Source organism: Halichoerus grypus, chromosome 3 (assembly GCF_964656455.1).
Source record: "Halichoerus grypus chromosome 3, mHalGry1.hap1.1, whole genome shotgun sequence".
Classification (NCBI taxonomy): Eukaryota; Metazoa; Chordata; class Mammalia; order Carnivora; family Phocidae; genus Halichoerus; species Halichoerus grypus.
In genome coordinates this window covers 188,097,792-188,114,452 of record NC_135714.1, presented here as the reverse complement: position 1 = coordinate 188,114,452, position 16,661 = coordinate 188,097,792, and the positions used below count along the sequence as shown (strand labels likewise).

Sequence of the window (16,661 nt, the reverse complement as noted above, 5' to 3'; positions counted from 1 at the left end):
ATTTGTCGATCTGAGATTTTGTGACTGCTCAAAGTTACAAAGCTAGTAAGCCAAGGAACAAGCATTCAACTCCATTTTCAGACTCAAATTCTGATCCCAAATCCAATCTTTTGCTACCATGTTACAGCTTCTTGTGGATAGGACTTGGATAGGTGAGATGGAGGGAGAGAACCTTTCAAGTGAAAGCAAAAGTATGAATAAAGGCAAGAGAGTCTAAAAAATATTTGAGTGCCAACTGTTCAAGCCCAAGTGAAGCTCATTTTTTTAAATCAAGACATGAACTAATCAGAAAAATATAAATAATTTTAAAAGCTGGTAAGTATAAAGGAAAAATACGTTCCTGGGGAAGGTATAGCAGGGGACCTGACCTGGCTTGGTGGGAGGGGATCAAAAACTCTTCCTGGAAGAACTAAATTTTTGAGTGAGATTTTTAACTGGGTGTATGTGGAAGATCATTGCAGGCTAAGGGAAACCTTGTATAAAGTACACAAAGTAGGAAAGTATGGAAAAACAAAACAGGTTAGAGAGGCAATGGAGTTTAGTGATCTTTAAATCCTTAAACCAAGGATTCTGCCACCTGATAGCTGTGGGACCTTGGGTAAACTACTTAACTTCTCTGAGCCTCAGCTATCTCATCTGTAAGATGAAGATTATGATAGTATCTGCCTCACAGGGTTAGGTTGGGGATTATACAAGTATTTCAAATAATGCCTTGCGCAAAGTCAGCAGTGAATGAGAACTATGTGATTATGAAGTGAAGTAGGCATTCAGGGACAATAATAACAGATATCTTGAATAATAGGTCACATAAAAATCTTAAGTTTAGTTGTACTTTATCCTCTAACCAGTGTTTCCTGAAGCAGTGCTTCTCAACCTTTAATGTCACACGTATTACCTGGAGTCTTATGAAAATGTAGACTTTGATTTGGGGCTGGGGCCTAAGGTTCTGGTTTTTAAACAAGTTTTCAGATGGTGCAGTTGTTGCTGGTCTCAATGCTGCTGCCCACTTTGAAGCAACGATGTAGGAAACTGAGTTCTATGGGATCGTTATAATACAGGAAGAAAAGGGCTCCTTGATCAATGACTTTAGGAGATGATCTATCGAACAAAATTAAATAGATTTCTTCTTTTTAATATTCTACTCTGCCTTCTGAAGTTCTAAGAGGAACATACTGTAGTTTGCAATTTTATATCTAGGTCTAGTATGGTCAGCTGCTAGGTATAAATCACCTGATTATGGCAGTCCAAACAAATAGGGATGCGTTCATCTTACTTAACAAGAATTCAGAAGGTAGAACACTCAGTGCTCTGCAATGTGGAGGCTGGCATCTCTGCAAATCACTTTGCTTTTCCCTCAAAATCACAGGTTGTCCACTGCAGTTGCTGCTTCAAGTCCGTGTCAAAAACAGGAAGAAGGGTGAAGGGTCAACAGACTTTAATTTATGCCTTATTGGCCAGACTTGTGTTACATGGTCACTCCATCTGGAAGTAAGATCATGAAAGAGAATACTGAATTTTATAGCCTTTAGAACACACAGGCAAGAAGAGTGTCTGTTGTGCCTCCCGGATGTTCGTTTCTTTAACGCAGTCTTGTGGGAACACTGTTTCATACATCAGACTTTGGGAAGGTATAAATAATGGGGCACCAGTGACAATTTTAAATATGGGTATTATTTGCTCAAGTAGTAGCCTGAAGAATTCACACAATTAGGAGATCAAAAGAAGAAAAGTTTTTAAAGGAGGAAAAAAAAATGATTCCCCAGAGAAGTGGGAGGGTAGCCAAGCAAGTATAGTGTTACATAAATCTCAGGAGAATAGTTTTTCAATGCAAAAGGAATGATAAAAAAAATTAATGCCATAAGAAGATGAAAGAGAAAGCATTTGAATGAAAGACCACTGGATTTAGTGATAATGTTTTTTTGTGTTTTTAATTTCAGTGGACTAGGGGAAGAATAGCCAGAAGCCAGAAAATAAAAGCAGTTAGAATAAAATAGATCATTTGAGGAGTTGAGATATAAAAGAGGGAAATTGGATGGACTGGTTTACCTGAAGCCAAGATATGAGGAAGACCCCAGTCTAAAATAATGTCCTCTGAAATTTCACCACTAAGGAGTTACTTATTAGGCTTTATGACTTTTTTAAAATGCAAATATGCTTCTAATTTATAGCAGCTGATTACACGTTAGGGCCAATAAACTCATGAGTGCTTTTTGTGTTTTTTGTTTTTGTTTTTAATAGAGCAAAGCATAGAGAAAATGCAAGAAGGCTGATTGCCTGACATGGGTAGAGGGGTTTCTACCAAGAAACAAAAAAAAGTATTTTTTTTTTTTTTTTTTTTTAGAGAGGGGCTATGTTCCTGAAACCTGAAAGTACCAACTTCACAAATTTGCCCAATACCTAGAATTTCAGAAAGGCTGTGGATCATAAAATCAAGATCCATCCACAAAGCCCATAATCTATCCTTTGGCCAGGACAAAATTAGTTGGGGAGAAAGACAAGTCAACCTCTAGGAATTACACCAACCGATAAACAAGATGGTTTAGCCTTTGGCTATTGCCCAAGGAGATTACAGTCAGACTGTCAGGAATTTAAATTTCATCTTTGCCATTTTTCAGGTGGCAAATTACATCTCTGTGCTGAGTATTCTCATCTCTAAAATGTGAATAATAATACAGCTATCTCACAATAATATAGCTATCTATTCTCATGTCTAAAATGTGAATAATAATATAGCTGTCGTGTTGCGAGGATTAAATGAGCTAATACTGCACTGGTCACATGCAATAGTCCCCCCTTCTCCACCGTTTCCACGGCTTCAGTTACCTGCGGTCATCCACCGTCTGCAAGCAGACGGTCCTCCTCCTGAAGTATCCTCAGGTCACTAGCTGCCTAACAGACATCACAACAACTAATCTCATCATGGAGGCATTTTATCATCTGACAGCATCTCAGGAAGAAGGCTGAGTACAGTGCAACAAGCTATGTTGAGAGACCACATTCATATAACTTGTATTAAACTCTATTGTTATAATTGTTCCATGTTATTAATAATTGTTGTTAAGCTCCTACTTTGCCTAATTTACAAATTAAACTTTATCCTAGGTATGTACGTATCAGAAAAAACATAGTCTGCCTAAGGCTGGGTACTGTCCACAGTTTCAGGCATCCAGTGGGGGTCTTGGAACTCACATATACCCCATGGATTAGGGGGAAACAACTGTACTAGGTGCTCTGTAAATATTTACTATGATGATGATGATGATGATGATGATGATGATGATGGTAATGCTAATAAAGAAGAGGAAGGTAAAAAGGAATATGGCAATGGTGAATCGGAGTGTTCTGTGACCTTCACCGAGGGTTGTAGGTGTAAGAAGAGAGGAGATGGTCAGAGGTTTTCCAGATAAGATAGATAAGATAAGAGAGCATATAAAATGAATTACGACTCTGGGTAAATTCTTCTTTACAAGCTCAGCAGTTCAGGTTCTTAATATTACTGGGATTTAAAATCCTCGAACAATAACAACAAACAAACCAAAAACTAGGTGCCTGGATGGCTCAGTCGAGTAAGTATCTGACTCTTGATTTCAGCTCAGGTCATGATCTCAGAGTCGTGAGATGGAGCCCTGTGTCAAGCTCCGTGCTCAGCGGGGAGTCTGCTTGAGATTCTCTCTCTCCCTTGGCTTCTGCCCCTCCCCCGTGCTCTCTCTCTCTCTCTCAAGTAAATAAATAAATCTTTAAAATCCTCATAAATTAGGGGCGCCTGGGTGGCTCAGTCGTTAAGCGCCTGCCTTTGGCTCAGGTCATGATCCCAGGGTCCTGGGATCGAGCCCCGCATCGGGCTTTCTGCTCCCCAGGGAGCCTGCTTCTCCCTCTCCCACTCCCCCTGCTTGTGTTCCCTCTCTCTCTCTCTCTCTCTCTCTGTCAAATAAATAAATAAAATCTTTTTAAAAAAATCCTCATAAATTAGAGGTTGACACCCGTTGTAGAAATTGTCTGGTCCCATGGTCTCTAGAATGAGCCCAGGGGAGCCTTAGATATTGACAACATGCCTCAAGTTCCTTGCAGGGACCAGGAAAGCCTCCCCTTTTCTCCTTTCATTTGGATGTGGCTCAGTTTTTATCTATTGTATATATTTGTGTTCCACGTAATACTCTGTGATTTTTTTGTTTGTTTGAAAAAAAGAAGAAAGCTTTCATCTCTAAAAAAGGGTTTGGACTTCTCCCCTCATTTTATAGATCAAGAAATTTCCTGCATTTTTCCGACGACAGGTATTTCTGGGAAGGACTCTGTTACTCCCCTGATTAAGATGAATTAACAAGCATTGTAAACCCAAGGCTGTACTCTGTGTTCTCACGAATGTTGGCACTTCATTTAGAATACCGCCTTAAAAAGCATATACACCCAGTAAAAACTATGCTCTCTGGTGGGCAAGCCCAAGACAAGCTGCAACTTTTCAAAGAGGATAAAAGAGGGAATTAAGCCTTCAGTCATAAGAAGCCAACCTCCCGGAGAAAATGACATAGGGTATTGTCTCCTTAACTCCTGGGGTGTTGGCAGCGTTTGCAGTTTCTAGGCCTTTCTAATTATAGATGTGCCCTGTAACGTGGCCGCCACCTGTACCTATAATACTAACAATGTTCAGCACTTAACATTATCAAAGACTTTCCCAGCTTGAACTAATTAATTCATACAGTTCCAACCATCTGGGACAGATAGTGTTATTGCCCAGCTTTAAAGACACAGAAAATTCCAAAAGAGGTTTCTCCAAGGTCACATAGCAATTGGAACGGGACCGGGAGTGTATTTTACAAGTACGAGCTTTTTATGTTCATTAGAAGGCGACAACATTACACAGTTTAGATTCAGGGGTAATTTGATTTTTTTGTCTTCAGGGTGCTAAACAGTTACTGCTCTGTTCAATACTAGCTCACTCTGGTTTCTTTTGCAGCTTGTCTCCCGAATGGAATGGTTAGGCCCTTAGGAATTACCATGCACGTCAAAATTCTTTGGAATACCAGGTAGTTTTGGAGCAATTAAAGGTAGCTAACATGAACCAGCTGTTCAGCGCTCTTCCTTTCTTCCTCTATTACACCTGTCGTATCTCTTTTCAGTTGAGTGATATTAGAACACAGAGCTCTTGAAACGTAAAATGAAACCTCTGAAAAGTCAGTTATAAAGGCTTCTCTGTCCTCTTCTGGGAGCCAACCAACTGATTCAGATTCTTGGGAAATCGCACATTCCTCAAAGAAGGTCCTTTAGAGATAATACAAGCTTTTTCATCACTGGTTTTAGAAAGATTAAAAATAGACCATGTTTCCCTAGTTATGCGAAAGTTAAATTTGAAACAAAGCACTAAGTAACTCATGGGTGGAAAATCACCACCATTCCCTTGCAGCTTTTCTGCTGGTCTAATAGTTTGATTTGAAAGCGTATTGTATCCTCATGTATTTATACTCATGGTGAAGAGGCAGGAAATCACATACTTGGAAAATATATATATATGTAGACCTTTCCAAAAGGTCAAAAGCTGTTAAACTTTTATATAGGCAATGATTATGCAAAGTAAGCAATGTCAAGTGAAAATAGTATCTGAACAAGAGTTCCATGTTGACTCAGACCAGTAGGACCAGCAAAGAAATTATTCTGAAAGTTTCCAGACCAGCATAGAAATTATTCTGAAAGTTTTCAGAATATGTAAGGAAATTTATCACGTTCGCCTCACACAGAATATGTAAGGAATTTGGTGAATATGATTAAGAACTTTTTCTAAATAGGGATCTTTTGAAACCCAAGTTCAAAGAACATCTGCATATTGTTTGTATGTGAGTCAGCATGTAGTAGGATGTGTAACTCAGAGGAACTTGGAGTTTGGAAGGATAATGTGTTTTACTCTCAAGGCTGTTTTCAATATCAAGTTGTAGGTCTGACCCACTTAATTTTTAACAAGTTCCATAAATAAGTCTGATTCACCCCAAACTTTAAAGGTCCTTGGTGTCATTCCTCAGCACTCTTGTCCTTCAGAGAAGCTGAGCAGTTTGATATATTAGTTTCAGTTGAAGGATAATCTTCCAGGATAAACCTAAATGTGAGAAAAGTTTATGTGAAAAGTTCAGATCTATATTCTCATACAGTTTTCTGAAACAGAGCAAGAAAACAGCTATGCCGGGCGCCTGGGTGGCTCAGTTGGTTAAGCAACTGCCTTCGGCTCAGGTCATGATCCTGGAGTCCCGGGATCGAGTCCCGCATCGGGCTCCCTGCTCAGCAGGGAGTCTGCTTCTCCCTCTGACCCTCCTCCCTCTCATGCTCTCTGTCTCTCATTCTCTCTCAAAATAAATAATAAAATAAAATCTTTAAAAAAAAAAAAAGAAAAGAAAAGAAAACAGCTATGCCATGGTGATCACAGTATGCAGCTGGCTCTCAGGTGTGCTACCCAAATTCTTGAGCAACTCCTGAGGATCAGGTGGCCTGAGGCAGGATGCTGAGACAGCTGGGAAGCTCCCCACGCTCATTCCTTCAGTCAGCGCACCGGGATCGGTCGGCCTGCCAAGGGGCACGATGTCAGCTATCCCTCTCCTTGTTTCATAATTTAACAAAATACTCATTCCTGGAGCTCACTGATGACTTTATTTTTTCATAAGAAAACATTTATCAAAGCTGAAACAGGGGTGACACACCACTTTTCTTTATACCGTCTTCTCCATCATCCAAAACTTCCTGAAAGAGCCTACTTAGAGACTCAAACTTTTCCATGCTGGATGCAGGCCCAGAGAGATTTTTTGTTGTTGTTGTTAAGAGTGGGGCAGTCTATTTGGCCATTTTTAGTTTTGCTTTTTTTTTCCCTTATATCCGTAAATAAAACCTGTCCAAACACACGCTTCCATGCCAAGATGTGACAAGTCCTCAATAAATAATTCTTTCTGGGCCAGACAGGGCTTTAAAAGATAAATATTTAAATGTTTAAAAATAAATATTTGTTCATTTTACCTAAAAAATATTTTGTTCAAATTTCCTAAAATAACAGAAAGAAAACATAAGGAGCCTTCTTACATATTAGGAGGGGATTTTACACAGTGGTTGATGGAGAAAGTTTCCAGAGGTGGCAGGATATTAAGACACTCTTCTTGGCTTTTTTTTTTTAAGATTTTATTTATTTATTTGACAGAGACACAGTGAGAGAGGGAACACGAGCAGGGGGAGTGGGAGAGGGAGAAGCAGGTCTCCCGCTGAGCAGGGAGCCTGATGTGGGGCTCGATCCCAAGACCCCAGGATCGTGACCTGAGCCGAAGGCAGACGCTTAACAACTGAGCCACCCAAGCGCCCCTTGTTTGCTTTTTTTTTTTTTTACCACTGGTTTTTATTGGCAGGAAAGGGGGTACCAGACCTGAGGTCCTTCCTAGGGTGGCTGTGAGCTGGGTTCTGTCATCTTGGTAAGACACTGCAGCCACTGTTTCCAGAATCGAGTACAGTTGAGGCCTCTTCTCCCTGTCTGCACAATGTGGGTTCTAGCAGGGAGATGGCCCTAATGGCCCAAAGACAGCTTTATGGGTCTGCTCCCGCTCCCTCCTGGATGGGAAGTTAGAGTGGCAAAGGACACCATCCATAGTCAAATTTCTTCACAGGTCACATCCTACGAGAATCCAGGCTTTTTCCTCTCCTTTGTCCCTTCCTCGGTAGGGGCCCAGCCTGGTGAGCTCCCTAGACATTGGCTGAGGGGGCCTTCATGTTCCACCACAGCTTGACATTCTCTGCCACAGCCGCTCAGTCTTCAGAACAGCTCCACGCGTGGGCCTGGGGACAAGTTCAGTCACTAGGAGCTGGTCTTGGGCCTTAGTCCTTCAGGCAGATTCTCTCTTCTACCTTCTCACATGTTGATTCACCAATGCCTCATAAGGTAATAATAAGGAAGGGCTGGAATGTCTTCCCTTCCTTCTCAGGTAATGAAAATGCCCTTCAAGCAACAGCTTTATTTATTTTGGTTCTAACTTTACTGTTGGGAATTTCTGGACAGAAAGGAAGGGAGCTTTGACTGGATGCACCCTGTAAATCATATCAAAGACATGGATGCCTCCTTTTTCAGCGTTCCATGTCACTTCAGTGCACACGAGAGCTCATTGTCAGAACTTGTTGCAACATTTTCTATTAATTATCACTTGAAAGTATTACTCTCAAAACTAAGCCAGAAATTGAATGTCAACTTTGCAAAATTGAATAGAATTTAAGGTCTTGAGTAGCTGTCCCTCTGTGTTCAGTATAGCAGTTGTTACCGAAGAATATTTATTGACCGGGACGCCTGCGTGGCTCAGTCAGTTAAGCATCTGCCTTTGGCTCAGGTCATGATCCCGGAATCCTGGGATCAAGCCCCGCATAGGGCTCCCTGCTCAGCGGGGAGTCTGCTTCTCCCTCTCCTGCTCTCTCTGGTTGTCTCTCTCTCTCTGACAAATAAATAAATAAAATCTTTTTTTAAAAATATGTATTGACCAAATAGAATAAAATAACTAAGAAAAAGTATGAGGTAACAAAAAAAAAACCACAGACAACATAAATAGAAATAGAAATAATCTTCCAGGCCCCCCGTGTTTAGTTTAAGGTCAGATTCATTGCAATCTCCTGAAAGGCATGCTTGTTCCCTAAATAAGTTTTCTTGGTCCAGACTGTTGGATGACATGTAACTGCCAAGGCGGCAGAATTCCCTGAAAGTTTCCAGTATCAGGTTTCCTTGGAATGGGCCCATACATGACTCAGTCTTCTAAAGCTGATGACTTTGCCATGGTGGGTGCTGACCATCCACTGTAAGCCATCCACACTCTTACATAATGTTTCTAATGGTTGTACAGTTGGAAATATACATAGGGCATACCCTTGACAAACGTTTGTGTTTAATAATCCCTTATCTTGATGTTGATTAGATCTAAGTTATACAACCTTCCAGCTGGATGGTTTGGTATAAGCAGAACTCTAAGAAAGAAGATAGGCGTATTCATCTCTGTGCACCTCTTCTATCAAAATTTTCATGTGACATTATGGGACAGTGATCTTTGTTAACTACAGTTACCTTTAAAAAGCAGTTTATAAAGGAATTGATTCAACATTTATTTGGCAATGTGTTTTGAGTAACAGATATGTTATTAATCACCACAATAAAATAATGAAAAATTAACCTATGCAGAGTTCATAGTCGAATGCAGTAACACAATAAAATAATTAGACTAAAGTAGAATCAAAACACAATAAAAATAATTAGAATGCTTTTGTACTTTGTCTTACAACAGTAGTCTGCACAAAATGCTAGGGAACTTCCAAAGGATGAGCTACTAATTAGACCTGAATTGGGACTGTGAGTTAGATAGAATTAATATATGTTATTCACAAAGATGATGTAGCTACCAAAAATAAGCAAATATGATCTTGGGGTCCATAATAGAAGTATAATATTTAGAATTAGAATAGTATATATAGGTAGTGACTACTTTGGACTTATCCAACTATTTATGGAATATTGTGTTCAATTGAGGGCCAAAATGAAAGGATATTAATAAACCATAAGCTGATTCAGAAGAAATCATCCACAGTGAATAAGATGAGTAATATTTAGCTCAACTGGTATATCCAGAGAAAACTTTAGGAGAAACATGCTAGCAGTCGGCAAATATGTAAAGGATTTTTATGAAAAGATGTATTATGTTTATTGCACAAGACCTCAAGGGTAAAATAAATAAATTGATTAAAATATATGATGGATGGAAACTGAAAATATGCCAATTTTGGCTAAAGTTAAAAGAATATCCCAGAATCAAAGCTATATAAAAGATAAAATAATCTGTCTCTTGAGTTCATAAGATTGCCATCATCATGGGGTTTACTTAATTGAGGCTAGACCTTTTGTCGACAATATTGCAAATGCACCCAAGCATTAGTTGGGTAGTTAAACCAAGGGACCTTTTTTGTCTCTCCCAAATCTTAGATTTTATGATTTGGAGTTGTGGTTTTAATAGTACACATTATTTCCAAGGCATAACAAAGTAGATGAGTGTTCTTTTAATCTCTGCCTTTTGATTGTCTTATGACCAATGCATGACACTAGTGGGTGATAAATGAATCACTTAGCAAGTGACAGTCTTTTTTTTTTTTTTCTGTGTATGGCTTCGTTCTTTCTTTTTTTTTATTTTATTTTATTATGTTATGTTAGTCACCATACATCATTAGTTTTTGATGTAGTGATCCACGATTCATTGTTTTCGTATAATACCCAGTGCTCCATGCAGTACGTGCCCTCCTAAATACCCATCACTGAGCAAGTGACAGTCTTAACATACTATGCTAAGGTCTTGGTGGTTAATAATAAGGTCATTCTCTACCACCCAGAGTATCTTATGATTCAAAACTATTGGGGGGAAATGTACACCAAGAAACAAACAAATGAAGTCAGCATGTTGATGTTGAGCAAAGGCTGAGAGAGAAATAGCGCCAAGAGGGGCAAATCATGGAGCAAAAAGTATAAGAATCCTTCAGCAAGAACAGGAATACAGCTGACACTTAACACGGTGTTTACTAAGTTCCAGATGCTGTTCCTGGTGCTTCATTTCTGCTTACACATCAATCCTCCAAACAACCCTATGAACTAGGTTTTATAATAATCATCCCCTTTTGATGAATAAAGAAACATAGGCACATAGACGTTAAGTAATAATGCCTAAGATCACATAGCTAGTAGTTGATGAACTGGGATTTGAACCCAAGCATCCCAGCTCTAAAATTCACACACTTAACACCTATATAAAGAATCTCTAAGCTGAGGAGGAACAAACAAGTAATAGAGGAAGAAAGAAGTAAGGGCAAGCGTAAAAAAAAAAAAATACTAAGGAGAAATGAACTAGCAATTCCAGTTTTTTAAATTCCACTTAAAAAAGGTAAATAACCATTATACATGAATGTTTTATTTAAAATCGGGGAAAATGGGAAAATTTTCATAATGAAATCCTAATTCTCCTCTGTTGGAATCATTTTAACAAATTCACTTTTGAATGTCTTTTTGGCACTTGCCAATTGCGACTCATGGATCTGACCTAACGCCCCAGTGATACAAGCCTGAAAGGATTCTCTTTGCAATTATCTACAGGGACAAAGGAAAGAAAGCACCTCTTTTAATCGCCATCTGTATACCAAAGCCCAAACTCAGTCAGGAGGAATGAAAATTCAGGCACACTCGGATGCAGAGCAATTAAAAAAGATTACGTCTTTCACGTGGCTGGTGGTAGGGAACAGTAGAAGAAATGTGCAATATTCAAATGCTATTCCACCCTGTAAGCATTAATCTGCACCTGCTGCTATGGGCCAAGAGAATATAACATTCAGTCCTTTCTCTGGATCCTAGATATTTCTCTCCCATGAATTTGGTACCGGCAGTGTTGAGTGAGGGAAGAGCTCACAAAAATTCTTTACTATTTTTATTTTTTTTAATTTTTTAAAAATTGATTTGACAGAGAGAGACACAGCAAGAGAGGGAACATAAGCAGGGGGAGCGGGAGAGGGAGAAGCAGGCTTCCCGCCGAGCAGGGAGCCTGGTGGGGGCTGGATCCCAGGACCCTGGGATCATGACCTGAGCCGAAGGCAGACGCTTAATGACTGAGCCACCCAGATGCCCTCTTTACTATTTTTAATGTGCTGGCCTTGCAAAAAGTTTAAGCCAATGTGCTCTGCAGAAATTTTAGCTTCTCCCTCCTACCTACATGGCAGGATGTATCCTTAAGCCTGAGGGTAGGAGTTGACTGAATCCTACCTTTACCAGTTACATTTGGTGTGTTCCACATTAGTTTTACAGAACGCAGTATGATACACCAACATGTTAACGTTTGTAGAGACATCTCAAAATTTTTACTTTGGTAAATGTAACCTTCCAAGCAATTTCTAAAAGTTTGTTAATTGAAATCTTGTGGGATGTACCTTAATCAAACCCCACCTAGAGTCACTTCAACAATAAGCAAATGAAAGTCCAAAGTAAAAACCCAATTGTTACCTCTAATTCAAGTCCAAATGTCCAATCTGTCTTACTGTATGAGCGAAGAGGGCAGAAGGATGGGAAGGGAGAGAAGTGGCCCACAGGGAAGTCTAGGAAACATCTAAAGGCATCTGCGGGTCTTAAGCATGTGTCATTTATTTATACAACTTGTATTTTAGAATGTGGAAAACCATAAAATCTGACAGAAAACCCCTAATAAGAGTCAAAGCTAAGAATTTGTGGTCAGTAGGGGCGCCATGTGGGAGAAAAGGGTGGGAATGATTCCATTCCCTCCTCCTCCAGATTCTGACTCACAAATTTAAAGCAATTAGAAACAAACATACTCAACAGAAAGAATATTGACTGTATATTAGTTATTCAATATTCTCCTTCAAATGTTCCAGTGATGCAAAATGCTATGGGTAAAGTGTAACATTGCCATGTCAATTCCATATTTTGCAAAGTCAGCTCTGGATCTTTCTGACTAGATTAATATTCGATACTTTTTCAGTCTTTTACTCTTTCCAGAGCTAGAAATTATTTAGCGTGGCAATATATATTTCGTAATATTAATCAGAGAGATTGGTTTTGTTTTCCTTTTTATTGAGGTGTAACATATATCCTGTTAAGTGCATAAACCTTAATTGTGCATCTTGATGAATTTTCATTTGTATTCACCTGTGTAACAACCACCTAAATCAAGATACAGCATATTCTAGCACCCCAAAACTCTGTTGTGCCCCTTCCAGGCAATTATCACTTCCCATCTTCCAACATTCAACACGATCACTATCTTAATTTCTATCACCATAGTTTTGCTTGTTCACGAACATTTAAAGTTATATATATGTGTGTATATGTATGTGTATTGTGTGTATGTATATGTATATATGTATATATACATATACATAGAGAGAGAGAAACCAGTAGAGTAGGTACTTTTATGCCTGGCTTCTTTTACTCAACATTTTGTCAGTGAGATTCACCCAATTTGTTGCATGCAAAGGTAGCTCATCCCATTTTATTGCTTGTAGGATATTCCATTGTATGAAGATACCACAACTTACTTACCTATTTTATTGGTGAGCATTTGGTTTGTTTTCAGTTGGGTTTCTTATGAACATGTCTACTATAAACGTTCTTAAGACATTGCTAAGTATGCCTTCCGGTGGGCAAAAACATGAATTTCTCTCATGTATGTACCTGGTTCATAAGGTAGGCATATGTTTAGTTTTAGTAAATTCTGACAATTTTTCAGAGTGGTGTTTCAATTTAAATCTCCACTAGCAATGTACGAGAGTTCTACTTGATCCATATAGTCACCAACAGTTGGTATCATCAGATGTTTTGTTTTGTTTTTGTTTCTTTTAATGTTAGCCATTCTGATGGGTATATAGAGGTGTCTCAATCTGGTTTTAATAGGCATTTTTCTGGTGACTAAGAGGCTGAACATCTTTCATATACATACACCATTATAATTAGTTGGATATCCTCTTTCAGAATGTGCCTATTTAAGTCTTTTTCCCATTTTAAATTTAGATGTTTATCATTTTCCTAAAGACTTTCTTTATATATTCTAGCTAGAAGATCTTTGTTGGATGTAAGGTCAGCAAGTATTTTCTCCCAATTTATAACTTGCCTTTTCACTCTCTTAGTGGTATTTTTTGATGAATAATTCTTAAAGTTAACAAATGCAATTTATTAATCTTATTTTTGTGGTTAGTGTTTCTTGTGACTATTTAAGAAATCTTGGCCTATAGCCAGAGGATGATGAATTTCTGATTAAGTACAAAATATAAAAAGGATTATCCTATCATTCTGAATTTATAGTGCTTGATTGTTTAGTGGTTATATTCTAAAAGATAATAATTTCTATAGAAAAACAAATGAGCTAATGAAGTATTCCTTTTGATTTTAGCTAACTAAATGTTTAGAAACTATCTGACATTCTTGAAGTCACTTCCATGTCTCTGTCAAAAGATAAGAGATAACAAGTGTTGGCAAGGATTTGGAGAAGAGGGAACCCTTATGCACTGTTGGTGGGAATATAAATCAGAGGTTCTGTGGAAAGCAGTATGGATATTCCTCAAAAATTAAAAAATAGAACTACCATACAATTTAGCAATTCTCCTTCTGGGTGTTTATCTAAAGAAAACAAAAACATTAATGTGAAAAGATATGTATATCTCTGTGTTAATTGCAGCATTATTTATAGTCAAGATATGGAAACAACCTGTGTCCAATGATGAATGAATGGATAAAGAAAATGTGGTGTGTATATACAGTGGAATATTATTCAGCCATAAAAACGAAGGAAATTTTGCCATTTACAACAACATGGATGGAACTTGAAGGGATCATACTAAGTGAAATAAGTCAGATGGAGAAAGACAAATACTATATGATTTCACTTACATGTGGAATCTGTAAAACAGCAAAACAAAAAGCTGAGCTCATAGGCACAGAGAACAGGTTGGTCGCTGCCAGAGGGAGAGGGTGGTGGGTAGAGGGTGGGAGGAAGAAATGGGTTAAGGAGGTCAGGGGGTACAAACTTTCAGTTATAAAATAGGTAAGTCATGGGGATGTGATGTACAGCATGGTCACTGTACTTTTTTTTTTTAAAGATTTTATTTATTTGACAGAGAGAGACAAAGCGAGAGAGGGAACACAAGCAAGGGGAGTGGGAGAGGGAGAAGCAGGCTTCCGGCTGAGCAGGGAGCCCGATGCGGGGCTCGATCCCAGGACCCTGGGATCATGACCTGAGCCGAAGGCAGACGCTTAACAACTGAGCCACCCAGGCGCCCCCACTGTACTTTAATAATACTGTATTGCATGTTTGAAAGTTGCTAAGAGAGTAAATCTTAAAACGTCTTATCACAAGAAAAAAATTTTATAACTATTTCCAGTGATAGATGTTAACTAGACTTATTATGGCAATCATTTCGTAATTTATACAAATATTGAATCATTAAGGTTGTTGTACACCTGAAGCTAATATAATGTTATATTTCAATTATGCCTCAATTAAAAAATGTTCAGAAAAAAAATTTACCAGGAGCTAGGAAAGAGTGTAATGCCCAACATAGAGATGTGGCCTAGATTTAGCAGCCTTCTACTCAATGATCTTATGGTACAGTACTACATTGTGCACACACACACTCACACTCACATATTATGCAATCACCTATGCATATGTGTTTTCCTTACATTTGCAATAACTTATGTCACAGCAAAATATTAAAAAATAAAAAAACCCAGAAGGCCATTTATACGTTGGACTTGGAGAAGCTCCTTAACGTCTCTGGGCTTCAGTTCACTGTCTGGAAATGAGGATGATGATAATAGCACATATCTCATAAGGTTGTTGTGGAGAGTAAATAAATGAATGCATGTAAAGTACTTAGTAAGAGTCCAACAAATATTAGACGTAGTTATTACCATCATGGAACACCAAACTTGGGCTAGTTATAATGATGCCCAGTTTTACTTTTATTTTTTTTTAAAGATTTATTTATTTATTTGGGGAGGGGCAGAAGAAGAGGGAGAGAGAACCTCAAGCAGACTCTGCACTGAGGGTGGAGCCGGAAAGAGGACTCGATCTCAAGACCCTGAAATCACGACCTGAACCACAACCAAGAGTCAGATGCTTAACCGACTCAGCCACCCAGGCACCCCTGTACCCGGTTTTAGATGAGGACACACTCTGAGAGAAGTTAAGCTTATATGACCTTAGCAGTAAAGCTTGCCTTTAAGCCCACATCTATATTTCATGGGCTTTCGATTCACCATGTGAAAATTGTAAATTGTTGACTGGACACTGAGCATTGACAGATCTGAATTTGGGCAAAAATTAATGAGAAATAAATACAAGGGGTACCAAAACTTGTCACAAAATTCTTTGAGTTATGCTTTCTATGTCATTTCCTGTTAGGAGAAACATTTAAATAAATCATCCTAAAGGGACTCTCATTTGTTTAAACTTGATGCAAAGCTTCTCGCTAGCAGAACAGCATCTTATCTGTTATTGCGTGATTCATAATAAATAGCTCAGTGCTGGGCATGGTGTTGATTTATGGATCACTGAGAAGACCTTAGAGAAGCTAGTTGCCTAGACATGTTATCTCTAGATCCTGTTACATTTTAGACTTCTAAAGTTTTGCTTATGTTTTCTATAGTCTGATTTCTAACTCATCACACGTTTTTATTTCTGCTTTGGAGCTTGAAGAGGTTTTCTACGGCACTGGCGATCATCACTGATGTAGCTGATAGGACAGTGATTCTCAAAGTGTGTTCCCCAGACCAGCTGCAGCATCACCTAGAAACTGGTTTGAAATGTAGATTCTTGGGCCCCACCCCAGAACCTGTGAATCAGAAACTCTAAGGTGTATGGCCACGCATTGTTTTTTAACAAGTCCCCCCTGGTGATTCTTTTTTTTTTTTTTAAAGATTTTATTTATTTATTTGAGAGAGAGAGAATGAGAGATAGAGAGCATGAGAGGGAAGAGGGTCAGAGGGAGAAGCAGACTCCCTGCTGAGCAGGGAGCCCGATGTGGGACTCGATTCCGGGACTCGAGGATCATGACCTGAGCCGAAGGCAGTTGCTTAACCAACTGAGCCACCCAGGCGCCCCCGCCTGGTGATTCTGATGAATGCTAAAGTTTGG

At 38.8% G+C, this 16,661-nt stretch overlaps 1 long non-coding RNA gene across 1 annotated transcript in view; it reads right to left on the bottom strand.

Moving 5' to 3' along the window:
* The window catches only part of LOC118551629 (uncharacterized), a 52,433-nt gene that overhangs the window by 4,025 nt on the left and 31,747 nt on the right, over window positions 1-16,661 (bottom strand). The gene's annotated exons all lie outside the window — the stretch shown is intronic.